Here is a 25,837-nt window from a genome sequence, read left to right on the forward strand (position 1 = left end):
CAATAGGTAGGTACTTATATAGCTTGATGTAACTACCAGTTTGAAATGCAATAGTCTGTATGCCGCTGTGGCACCATGGTAGACGATCTGGGTCACCACGGCTTGTCTTGCCAGAGGAGCGCCGGCCGTATCTCCCGCCACGCATCCTTGAATGATGTCATCCGTAGGGCGCTTGCTTCCGTCAGCGTGCCGGCCATACTTGAGCCGAACGGTATCGCACGCGACGACGGCAAGCGGCCCGACGGGATGTCACTCATTCCGTGGAAGCTGGGGAGGACGCTTGTGTGGGACGCCACCTGCGTTGACACGCTCGCGCCGTCCCACCTACAGGCGACCTCCTATCCGTCAAGGCGGGGGCTGCGGCCACAACAGCGGAACTAAACAAGCGGCGCAAATATGCTGTCCTCGGCGAGGGCTACATATTTGCACCGTTCGGAGTCGAAACTCTGGGTCCGTGGGGGCCCAGTGCGAAGTATTTATATAAAGAAGTTTCCGAGCGCCTTATAGATGCGTCTGGTGACCAGAGGGCTGGCAGCTACTTCGGCCAGAGACTAAGTCTGGCCATCCAACGAGGTAACGCTGCCAGCCTACTGGGCACCATAACTCATGACAGCGACCTAGGGAGCATTTTTTATTTATAAGTTTATTTATAAGTCTATTTATATGATTATTTTAAGTTTTATATTCCATGTAGTTTAGTTTTATTATTGTTTAGTTTGTATTTTTTGTCTCAATAAAGTCCCTGTTATTCAATAGTGTGTGCGAAGAGAAGAGTCGTGAAATATATGTGATCCAATACATTCTACGACTATGTTCTACGACTCTTCTCTTTCCGCACAGGGGGCCGATTTTTGAATTTTGACCGCTCGATTTCGAGTATTTCGTTCAATAATATCTCCACTACTAGGCATTTAAATTCCACTAAATAGTATTGAAATCGAGTGGTCAATACCACTAGACTCCAAATTTCGATCGCTCGTATTTCAAAAATTAGCATTTCGCCGTTTTCCACCGATTTTCGAGTGACGAAATCGAGCGATCGAAATTCAAAAATCGGCTCCCAGAATTTATGAACATTTGGACAACCACGAATGCGTATGTGTGTTGTCGGTATAACTGGGGCTTAAATGAAAATGAAAAAAATATTTCTGTCACTTTTTAATACGAAATAATTTGCAAATAATACATAAAAACTTACAGTCATATTTATTCTGTGGATAGGTACGAGTGGCGGTATTGTAGTCGCCAATTTATATGACAAGACTTCACCCTTTCTATGTCCTCCTAAAATAATAGTTAATTGTTTTACAAGGGGCAAAGTTGTTGTTTAACCGCTCGTGCTAATATTGATACCCGAGCAAGCGAAAGATTCCAAAATTGAACCACGAGCGTGGCGAGTGGTTCGAAAAATGGAATCTAGAGCGTTGCGGGTGTTTCAAAGCACGAGGGTTAAACAAAATTTGCCCCCGGGTGGAAAACAATTTTTTTTACCACACCAACCCGAAGCAAATATTAAATGTAAATTATCAAACAAAATCAAATCTAAATGAATGTTATTAAATACTTATCATCCAAAATCATCATTTAAAAGTCAATTCTACCAGCAAACATAATAAATCAACTCAAAATTTGCATTTGATTACTTTGCCTCACATGTGAATAAAATGCAACTTTGCTATCAGTTTTTGAAGTGCAAAGTAAGCCTTTCCGAGCTGGTGTGGTGAAAAATAATTTAAAAATGAAGCGTAAATTGTGCGTAGGTAGGTATGTTGTTTTACATGTAGGCATAGTCCGACAAGAAATTGTAGAAAATTATTGAGGGCGCCACTTCCTACGTAACTGTCACATTTTTGACGTAAAATGCTTAAACATGGCAACAATTTAGTATGGGATTGTTTTAGTTCAATTTTATTTAATTTCTACTATTTTATATCGCACTACATAAAGATAAGAGCTAAGTGAAGTAAAATCTTTCTACCCCACCGTATTCAAACATAGCCGCAACATAGTGAATAGTGACGAGTAGAACAAAACATATTTCCCTCATTCTTAAGAGAAATATTTCCCAAATATACGAAGAGAGTTAGAACAACTAAATTAGAAAGTCTTTCTTAAACGTGCCATCTTCAATCTTAACGCACTGCAAGTGAGTGGTGCCCGTAACAATCGATTATATTCGGATTTTACAGTAATCATACAGTCACGCATACCTATTAAGTAAATTAGGTACCTAATTATAATTATATGTCACGTTCAGAAAAAAGGAAAAACGGAATTTCGGAAAAACTACAATTCCATTAAACAGTAGGTACTGGGGAAATTAGAATCTATGTACCTACATCATACTTAAAGTCCATCTAACCCAGTGGTGGGCAAAGTACGACCCGCGGAACATCTGCGGCCCGCGAATGGATTTTATCCGGCCCGCCGCCGGTCCTATGAAATGATTCGTATGTGGCATTGGCCCACGATTATCAATTTATCAGTTATCACAAATCAAAATAAATTTTGGCTACAATTCTGGCCCTCCACTTAAATTTTCTAAACTTTCCGGGCCCCCATGAAGAAAGTTTGCCCACCACTGAATCTAACCTATGTCTGCACAGACTGTGAAATGTCAAAATGTAGTAATGCCGTTGAAAATAAACGTCTTATTTTCATAGGAAATTGACGTTTAGAAGGTGGTACTACCACACTCTGTCATTGCAAAGTCTGTGCTGAGTTAGCTTAGTCCGACTCTATGCGCCACTTACACCATCCCACTAACCCGGGGTTAACCGGTCAAACCGTTAACCCAGCGTCAAATTGTACTGGTAACCATGCAGGGCCGTCTTAAACTATGCTGGGGCCCCTGGGCACATAAGAATTTGAGGCCCTTTTGGAAAGTAAAGAAAGCTAATTGAACTAACATTTTTCTACTATGATCAGAAAAATGCACAAGTCTGAAACCGCCCTAAGGCACGAATTGAAAAAAACTTTGATCCCGTGTGGCATGTACAATTTTTTACCTAAGCAGTGAGAAAATATAAGAAGAAAAAAAACCGGCCAAGTGCGAGTCGGACTCGCACACGAAGGGTTCCGTACCATTATCTATAAAAACGGTCACCCATCCAAGTACTGACCCCGCCCGACGTTGCTTAACTTCGGTCAAAAATCACGTTTGTTGTATGGGAGCCCCACTTAAATCTTTATTTTATTCTGTTTTTAGTATTTGTTGTAATAGCGGCAACAGAAATACATCATCTGTGAAAATTTCGACTGCTTAGCTATCACGGTTCGTGAGATACAGCCTGGTGACAGACGGACGGACGGACGGACGGACGGAAGGACGGAAGGACGGACGGACAGCGGAGTCTTAAGGGGCCCATTGATTAACAGTCCGCCGGACGGTAACGGCCTGTCAGTTAGAACAAAATTTTGACAGTTCCGAACAACTGACAGGCCGATATTGTCCTTAGTAATTTTGCTCTCTGTTTAATCTTTAAAGCATCCTTGTTCAAGCAACTGAAGTGAAAATCGTATTAGATTTCTTCTGTATATTGTCGGACTTCACGATGATTTAACAAATAATGTAAAATACAGTCTCGTTATGTAATTTGCTTAACTAGTTAACTAGGTACCAGCCATGAGTAAATCTGCGAATCATGAGATTCATGAATCTCGATTTTACCTAAGTGCAAATCCAAACATTGCAAATCCTTAACAAACAATTTTTTTTCTGAGATTTTTTTAAGCTTTAGTTATTTTAATTGTAGTTAATTTTAGTTTTATATTCATTTTATAACACTTATTATACAATAAATGAGTTCATTACTTAACAAACATAATAGTAGTATATGTATTTGATTTAATCTGATTTAAGGATTATTTTTATATGACTGCTACGGTTATTGGACCTACCATGGTAATTAGCCACTCTTGACGATAAGACTTCTATTGCCTGGTTTCTTTTTGCCTTACTATGGAGTGGCCAATTACTATGGAGGGGCCAATAATTCTAGGTACAGCAGTCCCCCTATTATGACTTATACGAACATCAATCAATACAAATACAAATAATTTATTAAGAAAAGTATAGTAGGTACAGTGGTTGTTCTTAAAGACTAAGAATTTATATACTTAATAAAAACAGTGTGAGTATATAAGATTTCCCTTTATTAGAAATTTTCAATTTTTACATAGGTAACACGTACAGAAAAAAAGTAAATGATGATTATTTTATAATATAAATATTTGAACAAGGTAATACTTAGGTTCATAATTCATATATAAGTAGATCATATATTTATTGCATCCATGGTAAGTTTGCAGGTCGTGTTACATAGGTTTGGTTGAGGGTGTAATTTAAATTATAATTCACACAACATTGAGGGCACACCACGCAAAAGTGTGGAACATCAGTAAAAAGTTCTTGAGATTCATTTTCTTCTATTGTAGGGGACATCCGGTGTCCTGATTTTAATGGCATAGAAAAGCCGTTTGCAAAGAACCGCATCGGAAATACAGGGAATTTGATATGTAATGTCAAAACGTTTGTGTGTGGATCAAAAACGACGATGGGATAACTGATAACAACATGTCCCTCGGTCACGACGCTTAAATAAGTGTAGCTGGGTTCAGCATCGGTGCGGTCATGCTAAAAATAAAATAAATATAATTAAAATTACTACATAACAATAAAAGCAACTCACTTTTATCTGATTACTTGATTAGGTATGAGTCACTTAGCTAACCATTGTCGTTTGTAGGAAATAACTCATATAAATTATGTACATATATAGGTTATAATAACTAGCTTTTGTTTAGAACTTTGTTCATAAAAAAAACTAGATATCGTAAAACTACCCAATTTATAGTCCAGGGGCCCGTTTCTCAAAAGCTTGTAACTTGTAATACAAGCGGATGTCACTTTTTGACAGGGTTTCTTAGAAAGGGACTTCCACTTGTATTACAAGTTACAAGCTTTTGAGAAACTGGCCCCAGTACTACAACTTTACTATGGTTCACAAGTTCAACTCATAGTTAGGTTAAGTATTAATGCCAAACTTATTTTTGGTGTCAACTTAGTTTTTTCTTAGCTTGTATGAAAATATTTGACCCCTGAAAGCTGACATTTAAATAAGATTCTATTCACGCTTGAACAGCTTAAAGTAGGTTACTTATTTGAGTCCGTTTTGGATAATATGATTAGAAGCTTATCGGCTCGATTCGGGAAATGAATTAGAGATTCACTAGATGTGAAATAGTAAAGATATGTGACGTTCCATGACAAAAGGTACCTTATGGTGGCTGGCGCCGCGGTTCGGGAAATGAATTAGAGATTCACTAGATATTAAATATTAAAGTTATGTGACGTTCCATGGTAAAAGGTACCTTATGGCGGCTGGCGCTTACGTCGCATAGCGCCACAATAATATTGGAGCGGCGTTAATAATAGCGTAACCGCCAACCGCCATAAGGTACCTTTACCCGTGTTAATCTCTAATTTATTTCCCGAATCGCGCCGTTTGGCTTGTGGGGTAGGTTTACATAAAAACTCAAAACAGATTCATCATTCATCTTAACTGATTTAAGAAGCTTACAGAACGACTGACTTTTATTAGTTTTATAACAATAGTAAGTACCTACTACTAAGTATGTACGGACTGAAACTTACTGTAACATTCACCGTAAATTGAGAACGGAATGCTGGTATTTTACCATGGTATCTTAATGTCTCAATCTCTCCCATTTTATGAGCTCCTAAAAATAAAGAAAACATAACATCTTTGAATAGTTACAAATTGCATGTTAACAAGCATCTATGCACTTACAATTTAGGTACAAATAGCTATCAGAATTAAACATGAAACACAACCTAAAGTAGGAAATAAAGTATATTATAAAATCCTACCGTATTCAAAAAAGGAATCTCCAGGATTAACAATAATAATTATAAGAAACAGTAAAATCACGTTAAAAGCTACCCTTTTCATTGTCGATACGGTATAGTACCATACGATTAATACGTTGTGCTAAATCTTCAGTCAAAGGTTCTAGTTTTTATGTGATATAAGCGGCTATCTGCTGCTAGATTACTTTTGCCGATAGGACTTATGTCTGCAGACCATATTAATCGATTGTAAGTATATCGACACTAGTCAATTAAAAACGTATATCCTTCCGCTGATTGGCATCAGCCAATGTGACGAAATGATTTGTTCGAAATTGGCCGTAAACCCCAAAGAGTTAATATAGGTAGTCCGAATTCTCCCAACTATGTGGTCCAAAACTAACCCTAATAACCTATTAGGTAAAACTATTATTTGAATGAACCAATTCTAAGGCAAAACATTTTTATAAATAAGAGAACGAACTCAGAAAAAACCGATACCGACATTATATATGGATACCTACCAGTGGCGGCGCGTCAAACATATCCATAGGCAAGCCGGGGCTAATTTGGCTTACATATTTCCTTTACAACTCTGCTCAAACGTCCAAAAACAGGCAAGCCGGTGGGAATCGGCTTTTATGGACGCGCCGCCACTGATACCTACTTAATTACGTATTGAACAGGCTATAAATATTGAAAGCAACAGTTTTCGATACCTACAGCTGAGTCACCACCAGTCTTGAAATAGGAAATGTGGACTCACTTAAATACCATACGAGTATTAATGAGAAACAATACTTATATTTATTGATTTAGCCAACCAAGTAGTCCAAGCACTCAGGAATAGGGTGAAAAATTTATTTAAAATTTTTTAGTTTTATTTTGGGCTATTACTATGAATCAGGATTCAGGTTCTTATACGTACTTACCTACTCAATAAAATGTAATTTTTATACTTTTCACCTCAACAGCTCGAACAACAGTCCATAGCTGCTTCAATGAGCAAAATGTGATTTTGCTTACTGTGGGCGACAGCCGACCCGCGGACCACAACCGACCATATTTATCTCATAGATGATCCTAAGTTTTAAATCCGATACTTAAGTTGTAACAGCTAACAATAAAGATCTTGATCACCGTAGGTAGCCTAAGATCTAGGTAGACAATGTATTATGCCTAAGTTGTAATATTATTTGAGACCTAACTGAACCATTAATTTATAATAAGTAAGGTGTATTCGGGTATTACCGAATGTCGGATAATTCCGAAATTCAGATGAAAATCACCCTTAATTCCATCATAATAAAAGTCTCTTTCGGAATTATCCGACAGTTTTCGACATTCGGAATTACCCGAGTAAACCTTACTAGAACCTACCTCTATCCCAGCCATAATAAGAATGAGCCCAAATTTGCCTACATTCAATTTATATTTACGTGGTCGAGCCATGCCACGGCGTTCTGTAATTGGTCGAGAGTAGAGCGTAAGAGTGTGTGTGTAGATAGGTATACAAATGGTATTTTTCCCCAAAATAATTGGGGAAAAAACTTTGGTACTCAAACTCATACCTACTTCAGGCTTAGAACTGCGGCTAGAAGTACGTATGACAAACATTGTGGAAAATGGTAACGGTTATGATCTAGGTAAAATCTAGACACACACTTTTCTCCTCGAACCGTAGGACAAGAAAACGTGCATAACAAAAGTCATTCTGGCAAACTTTGGCTCATTGAATTTAGACCTTGTAGCTAGACCGTAATCATGCACTAGTTTAAACTATTACCAGCACATAGAACGTAATTAGATCCATCTAAAAACTAAAGTTATATAGCCGAACGATTTAGCTTAAAGTAGGAAACCTAGATTTATACCAAAATGAAAGACAAAAACGCTGGAAATACGTCTAAACTTGTGCATTTTTACCAAAGAATATAGGCCAATCACGATCGAGAGACCGAAAAGACTACGCGGTAAGACTGCAGGGAATACGTTGAACGCGGTTAGTTGGTGCGACATAGTTCTAACAATGTCGCGCGCCCATAATTACCGTAAAGATAGCCGCTCTTACTCGATCGACATTGGCTATAATTCAGTGCTCGAAATCATACAAATACGAGCGGACCCAGAAAATCCAGTTTAGTTACGATCCAGGACCCGAACGAGAAACACGCGAACCCAAGTGACCTGACCCTAGGCCCAGTAGGCCCTAAGCTAGACCCTAAGCCTGAACCTAGACTAGTTGTGATCCTTTTAAACTCATATTTAAGTGAACCTTGTGATTGTGAACCTTGCAATAAGAACCTTTTCATATCAGACCCTTTTTATTTGAACTTTCTCTTACGATCCGAACCTGAGCGAGCTTATCGTAGATGTACCGTCACCTACACTTACTGCGTTGGACAGTCGACGTCAAAGATATATTTACACTTTTCGCATTAACACAAAAGGGTAAGGTGTAAAAGTGTAAACATATCTTTGACGTCGACTAGACAAAAATGACATTCAAGTGACCTTTACATTCGAATGTAGGTACCTAATTTCAACTTGCGGGATCTAAATACATTGTCAAAATATTTGGATTCTAGACTATTCTAGAGTCAAGCCAAGATAACTCTGCAGCGATATTGATAGCACATACTGTGCAAGTGTTATTTTAAACGTCATAATTGCATAGAAGTTTGACGTTTGAGATAACACTTGCACAGTCGTGCTATCAAAATTGCTGCATAGTTAACTTGGTCTGACTCTATTCACTCTATCCATTTCCATCGTTACAAAAAGAAGGAGACGGAAAAGAGAAGAGAAATTTCATCCCTTAACACCTACTATTACTCTATTAGTCACACTACATTTGTTAACCGTAATTGTGAAAACCAAGTTAATATATACTGTTATATAAGTAGGTACCCATAAAAATCTACAGCCATTCATTTCATGGTTTCGAAATAGTATTAAGCATGAAGTGTGCCAATCGATTTTAACTTCATTTCATGAATGCTTGAATGTTTTAAAATGTCGCCATGCTCGATGTAAGGTTCCGGTAGCTCGTAGTTAAGTTCTTCCTTCCACCAACTTAAGGCCACTAGTATGGTACATGAATTTTCGACTGACAAGTAGGTGCAAATTTTTCGTGGTCGGAGTAGGTATATCAAATTCTAGTTAATTGTGTGAATATTGTATCAAAACGCATCGTAATCGATTGCGGATCGATTATGAGTTAATTAAAAACCTGCATTGGTAATTGGCGTCCAATAATCATTACTTAGATATGAATAGGGTATTTGACTGTAGGTATTAAAAATAAATTATTTTACACCATGCATGAAATAAAGAACCAGAAGATTAATAGAGAAACGTAGACAGCGGTTATTTTAAACACAATTTCTATTTTAAAACCCGTATAAAACTATAATAAGTAGGTGATTTGATTGTGACGTCACATGCTAGTGTTTCATATAAATTCCATAGTAGCAGAATCGTTTTGACAGTTCGAAATAAGAAATTGATTTGACTAGTAGTCAAATACCCTATAAAAATAAATTAGATCCTTATTTTCGTGGAGACATTTTACAAACCACTTCGAGCCTACCACTACAGTTATCCTAATAAAATCTTGCACCTTGCAAAGAGCCAATAGGCCGATGTTTTTGTGAAGGAGTGAATTTTCTGTACGGTAGTACTACAGTGAAACCTGGTTAAGTGGGACCTGGATAAGTGAGAAACCTCTATAGCTGGGACTCATGGTGCGGTCCCGATACTTTAGCACTGAATTACCTCTGTTAGTGAGATAAAACGAACCTCTATAACTGGGATTAGTTGTTGTGATTTTATAGTCAGATTTACCTCTATAATTGAGACAGAGAGTGTATTTCACCTCCTTTACTGAGACTATATTTATAAGATTACATTTTCCTAGTTGTTTTTTTAGAATTGTATAGGAATTGACCTCTGTATCTGAGATAAAGTCAGTCTATGACCTCTCTAACTTGGACTTTATTGATCAATTTCCGTATTCTTACTAACTCTTAGTCTATCCACAAATTCCGCATTTGCTTAATTGTGTCTAAACGACTTCAAGTTTAATTTAGTTTATGTAGTTAAAACTATCGAAACGAAAGCTGAATCTTGATAAGTAACACGAATTAACACATTTTCATTTAATAATTTTCTAAGAGGCAATGAAGTCCATATCAAATTTAATTGAAAAAAAAAACTATCATTTGAAAATATTATCATTCAAATTAAATTTAAAGAAATAATTAACAGACTTAAAAAATATTTAGGGACAAGGATTATTTTACCTTATTTATTTTTAAAGATAATTACTTACAAAATACCTTATTAACCACCTCTATAACTGAAATATCCTCTATTCTCACCTCTATTAATGGGACCCTCTGTAAATGAGACAGAAATTTATTTGTACCTGGCTAACTGAGAGCCTGGGTAAGTGGAATACCTCTTTAAGTGAGACCAATCTGCTCGTCCCTTGAATTCTCACTTATCCAGGTTTCACTGTATTAGTTATTCTAGGCCGATTCGAACATACACTGACAAATAAACGTAAATTCAGATCGTGCATTTCGCTTGGACTTGTTCGTAGGTACCTGGGGGCCAACCGCGAAAATCGAAGCTCGCAAATTGCGGGCATCTTTCTCTGTCACTCTTATTACGCCATCATTGAAGTAAAAGAGAAAGATCCCCGCAATTTGCGAATTTTGGTTTTCGCGGTAAGCCCCCTGTATTGGCGCACATAACAGAATGAAATCATTCAGATATCCTTCTGGTGTCAGTATACGTTCGAAATGGGCTGCAATAGGGTATTTGACTACTCTCTCTTTGGTCGGTCCCTCATGTCTGAGGATCGTGGTCAGTATCAGGGTTGCATCTGGAGCGGATGATCTGTCTCCACCGGTTTCTGTCCAACGCGTCTCTGACGACCGTGTAGAAAGCAGAGGATGACGAGTCTTTAACTTGATCGGTCCATCTTATTGGTGAACGACCGCGTGATCTCCTGCCTTCGGTGTGTCCAATCACTATCAGTTTTTCCAAACTTTCGTCACCTCTGCGCACTGTGTGTCCGAAATATGATAGTATACGCTGTTGGCATATGGTGGATAGACGAGTTTTCACTCGGAGCTGGGTTAGGATTGATGCATTAGTACGTCTCGCCGTCCAAGGTATTCGTAACATTCGTCTCCAGCACCACATCTCAAATGCATCAATCCTTTTTCTCTCTCTGGCCAGGATAGTCCACGTTTCCACTCCATACAGGAAGATAGGGAATACTAGTGCTCGTATCAATCTGATCTTGGTTTTGATACCAATTCCCCTTTTCTTCCAAATGTTATTTAAACGGGTCATAGCATCCTTTGCCATCCCGATTCGCCTTCTTATCTCGGACACACATTTGCCATCATTGCAGATTTGGGAACCCAGGTAAATATAGCTGACTACTACTACTGATTTGACTACTAGTCAAATCAGTTTCTCTTTTCGAACTGTCAAAACGATTTTGCTACTATGGAATTTATATGAAACACTAGCATGTGACGTCACAAATAATTATGACGTCAAATAAAATTATGTCTAAAAATATCTGCTGTCTACGTTTCTCTATTAATCTTCTAGTGCTTTATTTCATGCATGGTGTAAAAATATTTATTATAATGCAGTCAAATACCCTATTGTTGTATGTTTATTCATACTTGGAGGTTGGAGTTTTGACGAACAATTTGTAAGGATCCTGGTTTTGATACGACTTAAGTCATAATCATATCATTTAGCATTTCACGCGCAACAATAAGTGCGAGTGAGATAATATGCGATCGTCGAGGTCTCGTTAAAACAAGACCATAATCATAACAATTATATTACACTGAATTCCCGTTTTAGTTGATCAAAAATAGTTAATTAGTTACGACTAACTAATTACTAACTATTCACGACACAAATTATTATCAATCTTCCACAATTTTGACGACCTGTCTGCCTGTCTGACCCTGGACTAAATATAGGTCTCCTAACGGTAGTGATCCTGCTTTAAGGATGACTCACGCTAGACCGGGCCGGGGCCGGGCCGGAGCTTCTATGGAAAGCACCACGTGATCACCGATCAGCCGTTATAGAAAATGACGTGTCGGACGCCACGGCCCGGGCTCGGGCCGGTCTAGCGTGAGTCATCCTTAAAAAGCCCTTGGTCACGGATTTAAATCCTGATAAAGTGTTATTCTATGGAACTTGCTATGTATACAAACCGCTATATTGAAATTGTCTCTGAATGATGAATTTACTAAGGTTTACTCGGGTAATTCCGAATGTCGAAAACTGTCGGATAATTCCGAAAGAGACTTTTATTATGATGGAATTAAGGGTGATTTTCATCTGAATTTCGGAATTATCCGACATTCGGTAATACCCGAATACACCTTAGTGACTTTTGTTTACATAGTTAGCAAGTTCCATAGAATGACACTTTATGCTTATTTATTTGGGATGAGCATGAATATTTGTTCCTGAGTCATAGATATTTTCTAACCCCCTTATTCATAAAAGTTTACGGGCCTGATTTAGTTAAATTATATTTGATCCCTTTCTTACAAATACATAAGTCAAAATGACAGATAAGTACAAACGATTATTAGCTAATTGAGGATTGTAGCGCGTTTATGGATAAGGGGGTCAGTATTGAAGTAGTTTTTAAAGTAAAGTTGGTCAAGCAGATCTCGTCAGTAGAAAAAGGCGGCAAATTTGAAAAATGTAGGCGCGATAGCGGAAGGTGCTGAGGGGTGGGATACGGCGTTGCGTGAACAAGAGATTTCCTTTGGCAGGATTGGTCCTTAGGACCCAAGGATGGATTTAAGAAGTGGAGCCACCGAGATTTTTGATGTAAATTTTTAGGGGGGGGTTCTCAACTTGATCTTGATATCTATGTCATTTAAGCTACTAGGCCAAGTTTGGTATCGTTTTCGTATAAATCGGGGATGCCGAATTCATTTATGATATCATAAATGAATTCGGCATCATTCATTTATGATAAAATAATACTTTTTTTTAAATTCCTCTTCATGCCTAAACCGCTAAACCAATTTAGTTAAAATTTGGTACAGAGATAGTTTCAGTCCCAGGGAATAACATAGCATACTTTTAATCTCAAAAATCATCCCTTAAGGGTGTGAAAATGGAGGTGGAAATTTGTATGGGAATCCAATAACCGCTGAACCAATTTAGATAAACTTTGGTATAGAGATATTTCGAGTCCCGGGGAAGAACATAGGATACTTTTTATTCAAAAACAAATCTCTCAAAAGTGAAAAAGAAGGTGTAAGATTGTATGGGAAATCAATAACGGCTGAACCGATTTAGATGAAATCTATGTCTACATCTTTGATTTAGTTGAAAATGATACTAAACTTGACATAGAACCTATACTTAAAAAAATATTAACCTCAGACGTCACCGACCCTTAAAACCCCCCCACCCCCCACCTGCATCAAAAATCTGGGTGGCTCCACTTCTTAAATACATTTTAGGAACACAAAGAATTCAGTGAACGCCGTATTTGACCTTTTTATGGCTTGAGCACACTCCACTACGAAGGAATATCGTCTCATAGAAAATTTGAATTACGCGCCTTTTTTTTACTGACAAGATTTGCTTGACCATCTATACCTACCAACAACACAAACCTATTGAGCTATGTGGGGCTTGGTTGATTTGTGAAATAAGTGAAGTCTTTTAATATTTATTTATAATTCTCCATAAACGACGAAGTCTTCACCATTTGGCGAAGCATCACTGGGCAGGGTCCTCTTGCAAGGACGACAGGGCACAGATTTAGCGATGATAGCGTAATCGCTTACGGTTATTTGCGGAAAATAGTAGTAGATGTAGACCCACGGCCTGCTATACCACACGTCTGGAGTTGAGGGGCCGCTTACGATTACTTTGATACCAGTGATCAACCTATTATTCATTTCCTAGAAAAAAATAATGAATTTCAAAAATTAAGATGAAATAGGATGAGCGCGTTTGCATATACAAATTACAAAGTACAGCCTGGCAAAAAAGAGAAGAAATTAAAAAGTGCCAACACTGTAGTGTCGTCCCTTTCAAATCAATTTATATAAGAAAACGGGACGACACTACAGTGTTGCCACTTTTTAATTTCTAGTCTATTTTGCCAGGCTGCTATGCCACGTCGTTTAATTTTTATTTTCGATGTTTTGATTATTATAATGAGTTCGGAGCGAAAACCAAATACCATACACCTTCTTGAAAGCCCTTTACTAACTCTTAGGCCCACTTGCACCATTCCACTAACCCGGAGTTAACCGGTTAAAACGTTAACCCCGTGTCAAATTGTACTGGTAACCATGGTAAAAACAGGTTAAACCGGTTGACCCAGTGTCAAATTGTACTGGAAACCATGGTAAATCCAGGTTTAACCGGTTAACTCAGTTTCAAATTATACTGGTAACCATGGTAACTCCAGGTTTGACCAGTTAACCCAGTGTCAAACTGTACTGGTAACCATGGTAACTCCAGTTTTAACCGGTTAACCCAGTGTCAAATTATACTGGTAACCATGGTAACTCCATGTTTAACCGGTTAACCCAGCGTCAAACTGTACTGGTAACCAAGGTAACTCCAGATTTAACCGGTTGACCCAGTACCAAATTATACGGGTAATCATGGTTACTCCTGGTTTAACCGGTTAACCCAGTGTAAAACTGTACTGGTAACCATGGTAACTCCAGGTTTAACCAGTTAACCCAGTGTCTAAATGTACTGGTAACCATAGTAACTCCATATTTAACCGGTTAACTCAGTGTCAAACTGTACTGGTAACCATGGTAACTCCAGATTTAACCGGTGAACCCAGTGCCAAACGGTACTGGTAACCATGGTAACTCCATATTTAACCGGTTAACCCAGTGTCAAACTGTACTGGTAACCATGGTAACTCCAGATTTTACCGGTGAACCCAGTGCCAAACGGTACTGGTAACCATGGTAACTCCAGGTTTAACCGCTGAACCCAGTGTCAAACTGTACTGGTAACCTTGGTAACTCCAGATTTAACCGGTTAACCCAGAATCAAATTGTACTGGTAACCATGGTAACTCCAGATTTAACCGGTTAACCCAGTGTCAAATTGTACTGGTAACCATGGTAAAAACAGGTTAAACCGGTTGACCCAGTGTCAAATTGTACTGGAAACCATGGTAACTCCATGTTTAACCGGTTAACCCAGTTTCAAATTATACTGGTAACCATGGTAACTCCAGGTTTAACCAGTTAACCCAGTTTCAAACTGTACTGATAACCATGGTAACTCCATATTTAACCGTTTAACCCAGTGTCAAACTGTACTGGTAGCCATGGTAACTCCAGATTTAACCGGTGAACCCAGTGTCAAACTGTACTGGTAACCATGGTAACTCCAGATGTAACCGGTTAACCCAGAATCTAATTGTACTGGTAACCATGGTAACTCCAGGTTTAACCGGTGAACCCAGTTTCAAACTGTACTGGTAACCATGGTAACTCCAGATTTAACCGGTTAACCCAGAATCAAATTGTACTGGTAACCATGGTAACTCCAGGTTTAACCGGTTAACCCAGTGTCAAATTGAATTGGTAACCATGGTAACTCCAGTTTTAATCGGTTAACCCAGTGTCAAATTGTACTGGTAACCATGGTAACTCCAGGATTAACCGGTTAACCCAGTGTCAAATTGTACTGGTAACCATGGTGACTCCATGTTTAGCCTCTTGTTTACTTGTATCTCTTATGTTTTAACGCCTCTTAGCCCAAACAGTAGTGACCCGCGACCTACGAATCAAAAGGACCCGGGTTCATATGCTGGTACGGGCATTTATTTGTGTGTCCATTATAGAGTTATGGATGTTTTATATGTATTTATCTATATATCTATCTAGGCTAGAGATCGATTTGTGTAAGATTGTCCTTGAATTTTTTTTTTATAATTCTGGCTTCTGCCTGCGACTTCGTCGCGGCGGATGATATGATAATTTATAAAAAAACAACTCTGTGTCCTTTCACAGTTCTAGAACTATGTCAATACCAAATTTTATCTCAATTTGTTTGCGGTTAGCATGTAGAGGTAACGGACAGACAGACAAACTTTCGCATTTATAATATTAGTACATATATGAAGATGAAATAATCAATATAACCATATATTATTAAATAACAATAAGGATCAAAACAATTAATAAATTTAGACCGTCTGGGATAAGTTGTCAAGCGGACCCCAGGCCAGGTCCATGAGCCGTGGCAAAATGCCTGGATATCGCGAGGAAGAAGAAGAAGACCGTCTGCTACTTACAGGAACCTCAAACCAATTCTTGTACGAGAATGAGTAAATGCTTCCCCTTTTTTGGAAAGATTCTTCTCCTCTTGAAAAATTGCCTGAAACATTAATAAGTTTATCTGGGTAAAACAGGTGAACAAAAAAAACAATTTAGAATCAAAATCAGCATTAGGACTTTAAGGCTACATATAGTGAACAATATTATAAGTAATGTAGTTATAATAAGTAATGTAGGATATGTAGATAGGGTAAGTAATATAAGACATAAGAACGTATACTATAATATTCATATTATATACGCTCATATTGTATAAGTTTGTTTTGTATACCGTTCAAGGTGTATAACGAACGTTAGATATAACATCAAAATATCTATTTTTGTTAAGTATAACGTTATTTAAGTATAATATCATAGTATATAACGATCATTATGTATAACGTTCATAATATCTCAGATTTATAATGTATATTACTCAATACATCTAACACCAAAATGCATAATGCTCGTATAGAATAACCTAACCTAACCTACTTTTCTGGCAGCAGTTTGTTTTCAGTAGGGGTCGCAGTTCTAACCTAACCTAACCTACTTTTCTGGCAACAGCTTGTTTTCTGTAGGGGTCGCAGTTCTAACCTAACCTAACCTACTTTTCTGGCAGCAGTTTGTTTTCTGTAGGAGTCGCAGTTCTAACCTAACCTAACCTACTTTTCTGGCAGCAGTTTGTTTTCTTTAGAGGTCGCAGTTCTAACCTAACCTACTTTTCTAGCAGCAGTTTGTTTTCTGTAGGGGTCGCAGTTCTAACCTAACCTACTTTTCTGGCAGCAGTTTGTTTTCTGTAGGGGTCGCAGTTCTAACCTAACCTACTTTTCTGGCAGCAGTTTGTTTTCTGTAGAGGTCGCAGTTCTAACCTAACCTAACCTACTTTTCTGGCAACAGCTTGTTTTGTATAGGGGTAGCAGTTATAACCTATTTAGTATATCATACGCTATTATATTTTATAATCATTATACTAAAAGATAGTATATACCTACTATGATCGATATACGTTATGTATGTTATATAAACTGAATTTATAGTATTTGAGTGTTATATAAAAAATCATTATACAAAATGAGTATTATGTTAAATGGCCGTTATTCCTAATAAAAATATTGATTTTGATGTTATAGCAAATTATATATTATGTAGTTATATCTCGTGGGACGCACCCATGTAGATAGGACCACCTCTTCGGACCACCTTAAAAGTAGGTACCTACTTTGGTACCTACATACAGAAAACTAGACAGTAGACAGAGCCAAAGTAACAACCAACTACGAGTACGATCAGGTCATCTACTTAGGGGTCAATTTTCAAATAGGCATTTTTTGCTGTCCCACGGCTAAAACTCGAAGTCCATAGGACTAAAAGATTGATTGTGTATATATTTTCATTCAATGTATTATAAGCTTTAAAAATCATGCACAACTGTACCTAAAATATTATTTGTTTCTGACAAAATCGCATTTTAAGTTCCAAAAACGGCGAAATTTGCCGTTTTTCGCGTGTCCCAATGGCGGCATAGCGCAATAAAAAAAATCATAACTTTGGATGTAGGCAACGTATTATAAACAACTTTGTATTTCTATAAAGAGCATTTTCTAGAGAATTGATATAGTCATATTGATAAATTAATGCGTTATCTAATAAAACAAGGGAAGCCTCTTTATCGCAATCCCGCGCGGCACCTATTTTGTTATGACTTAAATATACCACTTATAATCTTTTTTGTCTATTGAATAACGGTTAGATTAAATTTACGATGCAATAGTGCGGTTAGTTGGGAATCGATTGACATCGAATGTGGACGCGGAAACAGTTTAATTTATTTAAAAACAGGTAAGAATCTCTTTCGATATATTTTGGTACGACTACAATGACATTTGTATGGACGCTTAATACGTTGGTACATAGTTGAAATAAAAATGTTTATTTTATAATAATAGTTGCAAATATAGTGTTAAAATATATAGTAAAATAAATAAGTGAATCGGTTGTATTGTGTAGGAAATATCGCAAAAAAATATTATTGGCGACATTTATACGGCTATTTTGACCGTAAAAATGTCGATTGTGGCATACAAATGTCGACATAGTGTCATACAGATGTCGAGAAGGTGCCATACAAATGTCGTCAGGGTCTTATAAATGCAACAAAAATAATAAATAGTGGCATATACAAGTTGATACTGCCATACAATGTCGAAAAAATGCCTTATACATGTCAAAAGCGCCTTACAAATGGCTAAATAGTGCCATACAAATGTCGATCTTTAAACGTCCATATCTAGCTAACTATAAAAAGTACAGAGGTGCGTCGTACAGTATATTTTTTGTTGTCAAAAACCCTTCCTAAAACGATGATTATAAATGATATTTTTCAAAAATAAAAAATTGCCATACAAATGTCGAAAAAACACCCTCTTCAAAAATTGACCCTTAGCATATTAAATTAAATTATACTTGTAGTTCGCCCCGAACTGAGAACTCGCGGTTTCTCAAAAACTATATAGAACGATTGAATTTGTTGAGAGAGAGAGTAAGGGACGATTTTGCACCTACTTAGTCGGCAATGGATCGAAAATCGCGCGCGGTTTATTGCATGGTCAGTGGAGCCCTTAACTGATAGATTTATGTCAACATAGGGATTAAAATAAACTGTATATGTGGTAAGCCTAAATGTTTCTTGTCAAATGTCAAATACCTATATGATGTTTATTTTATTTGGTTTTATCTTGCTAATTATTATTATAAAATGGTAAATTTAAAAACAATATTATAAATGTGTAAGCCGAGCACTTTCATTTGATACCAAACTCGACCATACTTTCTTGCAAATAAGATGACCAGAATACCAAGACCCCGCACAAATAGCTTATTAGCCTTCTAAGCTCTTCTAGCTCAATAACCCCTTGATCGAGCCTGCTGATATTTTAATGACTAAAATATAATGCCCTCGACTACACGTTTACCCAATTTCATTTAATTTAGAACAAATTTACTTAAGTTATTGTGTATCAAACTATCTTCTGACAGTTCAGCTTAAAAACATCGACGTGCCGCTAGCCAGCCGCGTGTTCAAAGTTGAATTTAAGAACTTCACTTCGCTTCGCTCGCTCGTTCGATTAATGATGGACTTACCAAATTCATGAAAGTAATTTTCTGCATTTGTAACTGCGACTACTGCTATCAATAGGCACAAAACCTCAATCCTCAAGTTGCCGGCAGCCATTCTAAAACCATAAAAAAAACTTGGTTCCCACTTAATGTGGAGTCCAGACGGGGTGATCAAATCGACCGATTTGATCACAAATGAAATTGGCATCAATTTCCAATTTAATTACCAATTTTAGATTTATGGTGATATTAGAGCTGTCTAAATTGAAAAAATGCCTCAAAACGAAAATACTGGCGTCGCAAATTGGTATTCATGCGTCCGCGCCCCATTTTCTCGGTAATATCGGTCATAGTCGACGGATTCGCCGGAGACGCCGAATTCAATTCGGCGAGCCAAACTGGCGTTTGCGTCCGCACGGCCTGATTCGATCGGACAATTTAATCAGATTGGCGAAAAATTGATTCGTCTGGACATGCCTTAAACAATTTTTTATCAAGCAGCAACTTCTGCGACCAATACTATGTATTATCACCATAAAGGATGACTCACGTTAGACCGGGTCGAGGCGTCCGACATGTAATTTTCTATGACGGCTGATCGGACGGGTGTTTTCCATAAAAAACGAAGCACCGGAAGCTCCGGCCCGGCCCCGGCCCGATCTAGCGTGAGTCAACCTTAATATTTGGCTGCAATTGCTCTATGGTTTCTCAATTAGTATTACTGCAAACCACTTTACTCCAGTAGCACTCAGGCACACATTCAGGGCCAAGAACCCGACTGTCGGGTATACTATTCGTAACGACTACGCGGTCCATACGGCGAAACCGTGGCTACTCGCTACGAGCGTAACCCATAGCAGTTAGTGGCAATGAATGTGTTAATTTACAATCGTTAAATGTTTTATTAATAGTTTCAGCGTTACGCATTTATTACCAAAAACGTTATTAGATACCATGAGCTGCAAAGGTACCCATTGTATGAATCGGATTCATTCATAAACTAGATATGCAATGCACTTTTGCAACTGGCGTATAATAAAAAAAATCATTTCTCACGCTCTGAAAGAGGGTCATTGTTGTTCTAAAAGGTGTGCAGAAAATGATATACGTTTCTGTACTAGAGCATTTTAGGTTCCAAGTGTGTTGTTCATTAACGGCGTGATTCGGCAAATGATTTAGAGATTCACTAGATATGAAATAGTAGTAGTGTTGTACCTCCCCCCTTATTTACTTACTTACCTAACCTACCTTAATATAACATCCCCTTTAGATTTACCCTTAAAATATGGCCATGTGATCGTCTAGCTAGTGGTTAGGACCCCTTGAAGTGAACCGCGGTAACCTCAAATTCTTTAATGAGTATCAGCTAAATTTTGGACTCTGACTTTATTTATTATTACCTAGATTTTGAGAACAGATATTTATGGTAATAAATATAATTATTTATGGAAGTAAGAAATAACCTAAAGAAAATTATTCAGAGAAATAGAAAATTATTCAGAATTTATTAGTGCAACGTAAATTATGGTGTAAATTTACTATGATGTATTTAAGTATTACAGCATATATGATGATATAAATATATAAAAATGTTGTTGGTAAAATCCTGCCACACCTATTAAGCTTCCGGGATAACATAGAAGCAGCACTCCTGAGATAAGCTCTTTTACACCCTAGCATATCAAGGTTAATTATAATTAACTATCATCTTCTAAACGATGTGTGATTTAATCACACGTGCTGCTCCGTACGCCCGATGCAGGTCTGGAAGCTCTTAGTCCGATTTGCAAGTATTAATCGGAACACCTACCCTACCAGTTTAGCCAGAAGGGCTATGACCAACACTTCGTAACTTAAGCGCACCTAGATGATGATGAAAAGAAGTGTCAAAGTATCCATCAATCATCATAATTACTTATCTTTTTTATATTCAAAAGCTAGGGATGCTAATCCCTTAATCCCATTCCCCAAAACTGATAATCTAGACAGAATTCCTGGTTTTCTAGATGTATAAACGAAGCACCGAGTTTATTTGTTAACTATTATATTTAATCGAAGCCGAAATTGAGTATTCACTCAATGTATGCTTTGTACTGCTCTTGCCTGACAAAGGTTCCCTAAAGCAAACCGTTCTTCAATCCCAGAATAGTCTGCGTTCCTAAATCCAGATTGATAATTAAGAGATTATGTTGTATGTTGTTGTATGTATTACCTGATTATATTACTCAGTACCTCGTCCCTACACCAGACAACCAGAAATGAAAAATAGAAATAAAATTTTATAGAAACATTAGTTCTTTCCCCATATAAATTAGAAATTAAAAAGATTTAGGCAGTTAAACTCTTTACCTTTTAAACACTCGTATTTTAAGATTAAGAAACCATATTTTTAAACCCTTAAAGAGAAATATATATCAACCATATCGATTGTACAGACCAGAACTAAAAAGGACCCTAATAAACGACAAAATGAGTGTGTGATTCTACCCTAACTCTACCCATTGTCCCTAATCTAGTACATTCAAAGCATAGTTCGTTCTTACCATCGACCTAATGCTTTGTAATATACGCAAGTGTGGTCCCTACGAGAAGCTGTAAAGTTCGGCAGGCGAAACCGAGAAGGCAACCTACAGGCCAGTGTATTTGACTCCCTCCTTATCGCCCGCGGGCATGGTGGATAAGAATAAGTCGCCCTATTCCGTGTATATAAGTGGATCAGTACCCTAGCACACACACGCACTAATCACGAGGGAAACTCTGCCACAACAAAGACTAAGTGTAATATCAGTCACGACAGAAGTCTGTCCCCGCAACCAGCACTAGCATGAACCGGAGCACCGAAATATATAAATAAATTTAATAGGAGACCTAGTCTCAATTACTGTCGACTTCAGTGAGCCCAGATTACTCCGGATGACGCGCACGTGACGTCCCCACATCCATCTAAACAGCTGGGCCTTGAGACTAGTGAGATAATTCGTCTCTTATGTTGATATAAAAGAGACGCCAAGTCCTCTCAAACTTGGAGCAATAGACTCCTAACCATCCAATCCTTTGGCACCGTTAGGCGGAGTGAATGTTTAGCTGGACAAACTGTCAGTCCAAACAATGATCTGGCTTTTAAAATAGCAAAAATACCCCATAGAAAAACACTAAAATAACTAAGTTATCACTAAATTAAACTATGAGTTAGTGAAAAGTGAAATTCCCTTAAACACTGTCATCTATATTTAACGTTACGAGAATTTATTCCCGCAAAACCAAACACAGACACTATTCCAAGCCCCGGCCATGCATTGACATTGTCCCTGCATAACATGACGGCACTTAGAACACACAGCGTAGAGAAAACTTCACAATAACTAAAAACCCACACATGGCAGTAAAGAATCTCCACAACAGTCCAAACTTAGCGTTACGACGATTAAAATCCCCGCAAAACCAAGCACAGACACAAATTCTAAGTTTAAATTCACTAGGATAATTCCAAGTAAAAACAAACAGAAAAAGTCGCGGAGAAACTTCACTTCCCCGCACTACGGTACACCCGAAAACCAGAGTCACTGCTAGCCCGGTCGAAGAATGAATGCCCCTCCCAACGCTCCGCTCCGGCCTTTTATACCTTTTACTATGGCGACTGAATGGCGACATAACGGCGACATAACGGCGACTGAGCGGCGACTGAGTGGCGACTGAGTGGCGACTGAATGGCGACTGAATGGCGACTGAGCGGCGACTGAGTGGCGACTGAGCGGCGACTGAATGGCGACCGAGTGGCGACTGAGTGGCGACTGAGCGGCGACTAAATGGCGACCGAATGGCGACTGAGCGGCGACTGAGTGGCGACTGAGTGGCGACCGAGCGGCGACCGAGTGGCGACTGAGCGGCGACCGAATGGCGACCGAGTGGCGACTGAGTGGCGACTGAGTGGCGACTGAGTGGCGACTGAGTGGCGACTGAGCGGCGACTGAACGGCGACTGAATGGCGACATAATAGCGACATATTAGCGACATATTAGCGACATATTGAGATAAACATTATTACAAAAGTACCAGGATACCAGAATCGCAGAAGAGGTCGTTTGCCTCGGGCGGGTAACCAACAACAGGTGTCTTATTAAGACAAACATTTACCAAAAGTACCAGGATACCAGAACTGAGGAAGATGTCATTAACCTCGTGGCGTGTAACAAGGTTTGATTCAAGAAGAAAGATCATAAGTTCCAGGTTGTTTACTAAACTATATGTCTTAAATATTAAGGTTCACTATTGCTTACTTCAGAATATAAATCATGTCCTTTTTACTCACGCAGCTTAGAGAAAGACGGAGCTATTTTTAATGACATCTACGCACACATTCATAGGCAATAGTCGAGTAGTCAGTTGGAGTAGACTAAATTACGATAAAAGGGAACGTTCGAAAACTCATCACGTACGAATTTGTAAGCATTATTTTACTTTGAGATATTTTTAGTTTACTTCTGAAAAACGTTCCTGTATTGAAGTTTTTTATGTTTATTAGTATCTAATATATTATTTAATGCCAAGCGCGCACCACGATTTTAATTTTTGCGACACGATTTTAAAATCGCGCTGTAATTTATCGCAGAAAATTCACTGCGCGCACTGCGATGAAAAGTCGCCGATTTGTTCATTCTCGACATGGATTACGTACCAGTCGCCTGTCTTGCCTTATTGATCCTTAGGAGAAATAGGAAAAATAAAAAAAGAAATTATCAATATTGGACTCATCCTTTTACCGCTGAAAGATGTATCAAAGGTTTTTTTTATCTAAAATACAATGAACTTCGCCTATATCCCAAAAAATTCAGTCATTCAAAAGTCTTCAGTATGCGATCGCTGTATGATTTCGAGTATTTATCCCACAAAGGTGATCTCCCTTCGATTTCCATAATTAAATGGTCAATATCTAGCGTCTCATCTTGGAACTCCATTGGAGAATCAGGTTCCGACATGTTAACGCTTGAAGAGCGAAATGCCGACTGAGCGCCGCCGCGGGGTCCCGGCTGCGATTTTATTATCGCAGTGCGCGCGGGGCCATACACCTTCGTATGCTGCAATTCACTTTTGCGACAATCGCGTCGCGCGCTGTCGCGGAAAAATGTAACAAATCACAATTTTAAAATCGCTGCGATTTTTTTGCCGCATATGCGCGCACCGCCATATAAACCCATACGTTACATTTCTGCGGCTAAATTATCGCGCGACAAAAAATCGTGGTGCGCGCTTGGCCTAAGACATCCAGAATTTAGAGAATTAATTATTTTAATATTTATCTTATGAATTTTTAGATTGTATGTTTCGAAATTGTACTAGAGCATCAGCGTAACGGAACGTTGAGCTGTCTTCATCAGTTTTATTGTCAACGTCAATACCAATTTGTTGTTGATTATTTCCTGAGGGTTTATATTGTTTATTTCTAAGTTAAAATAGAGAATAAAAAAAAAGAAAGACACGTGATAAGTATTATGGATTACCATGGAATTGCTTCAAGTTTCAATTGTTAGGTGGAATCATGAATGAATTATGCGACTGAAGAGGTCTTTAGTTTTACAAGGTATTTCCTTTTATTTTCTGTGTTTTGTAATGAAAAATGAGGTTAATACTAGGCAATAGGCATACGACTAGTCACAGTGTGACGTTCCACGGCAAAAGGTACCTTATGGCGGCTGGCGCTTACGCTATTATTAACGCCGCTCCAATATTCAGCCGGGGCAATGGTACCCTTTGCCGTGGAACGTCACATATCTTTACTATTTCATATCTAGTGAATCTCTAAATCATTTGCCGAATCACGCCGTTAATGAACAAAACAAGAGCCGCCGTTACCAGCGAAACCGGAGTACCTGACCGCCGCCGCTCTGCCAAGCGAACTACTGACACTTACCCGTTGACAGCGTAGAGGAGACAGTGAGGTTTGCCGTACCTAAATGAAAATGGTTAAAATTCTACTGCTGTAGTTACTCGTGGGTAAAGTGTTTTGCAGTAAAACTAATTGAGAGACCGTGGGGCAATTGCAGCCAAATATCAATTAACGATACACGTTTTAATAATTGTTTCAGCGTTCCGCATTTATTATCTAAAAACCTAACAGAAATGAATAATTTTATGAATGCAATTCATTGATAAACTGGGTATGCACTTTTGCAGCTGGGTGTGCATACAAAAAATACTGACGACGAGTTGGTGAGTAAAGATCTCAGGAACAGTGGGTCGATTTTTTAATTTCGAGCGCTTGAATTTGTGTGGCTCCCTTCAATATATCTAGACTACTAGGCATTTAAATTCTACTAATAGAATTGAAAATGAGTGGTCATTACCACCAGATTCCTCGTATTTCGAAAATATCAATTCGCCGTTTTCCAGGTATCGTCTTGGGTCGTCTCATTCGTTTTTCGTCAAGTTCTTAAATTAGTCCTATTTTGCTTTCGTCACTCATTCTACA

The 25,837-nt window shown here is 38.2% G+C and overlaps 3 long non-coding RNA genes across 5 annotated transcripts in view; all 3 read right to left on the reverse strand.

The window, feature by feature from the left end:
• Positions 1-25,837, reverse strand: part of LOC134799486 (uncharacterized) — a 458,421-nt gene that overhangs the window by 336,251 nt on the left and 96,333 nt on the right. The gene's annotated exons all lie outside the window — the stretch shown is intronic.
• Positions 4,111-6,135, reverse strand: LOC134799218 (uncharacterized). Its single transcript, XR_010145359.1, has 3 exons — positions 5,894-6,135; positions 5,657-5,742; positions 4,111-4,636 (listed from the first exon to the last, which is right to left on the reverse strand). It is a non-coding gene; the product is annotated as an uncharacterized LOC134799218 (long non-coding RNA).
• On the reverse strand, positions 13,627-25,374 carry LOC134799219 (uncharacterized). 3 transcript variants are annotated; one of them, XR_010145360.1, is made up of 4 exons: positions 25,280-25,374; positions 19,396-19,487; positions 16,230-16,312; positions 13,627-13,854 (listed from the first exon to the last, which is right to left on the reverse strand). It is a non-coding gene; the product is annotated as an uncharacterized LOC134799219 (long non-coding RNA). The 3 variants fall into 3 exon arrangements; XR_010145363.1 differs by having other exon boundaries at positions 25,239-25,282; XR_010145362.1 differs by lacking the exon at positions 25,280-25,374 and adding an exon at positions 25,222-25,242.

This window comes from Cydia splendana, chromosome 18 (genome assembly GCF_910591565.1).
Source record: "Cydia splendana chromosome 18, ilCydSple1.2, whole genome shotgun sequence".
NCBI lineage: Eukaryota > Metazoa > Arthropoda > Insecta > Lepidoptera > Tortricidae > Cydia > Cydia splendana.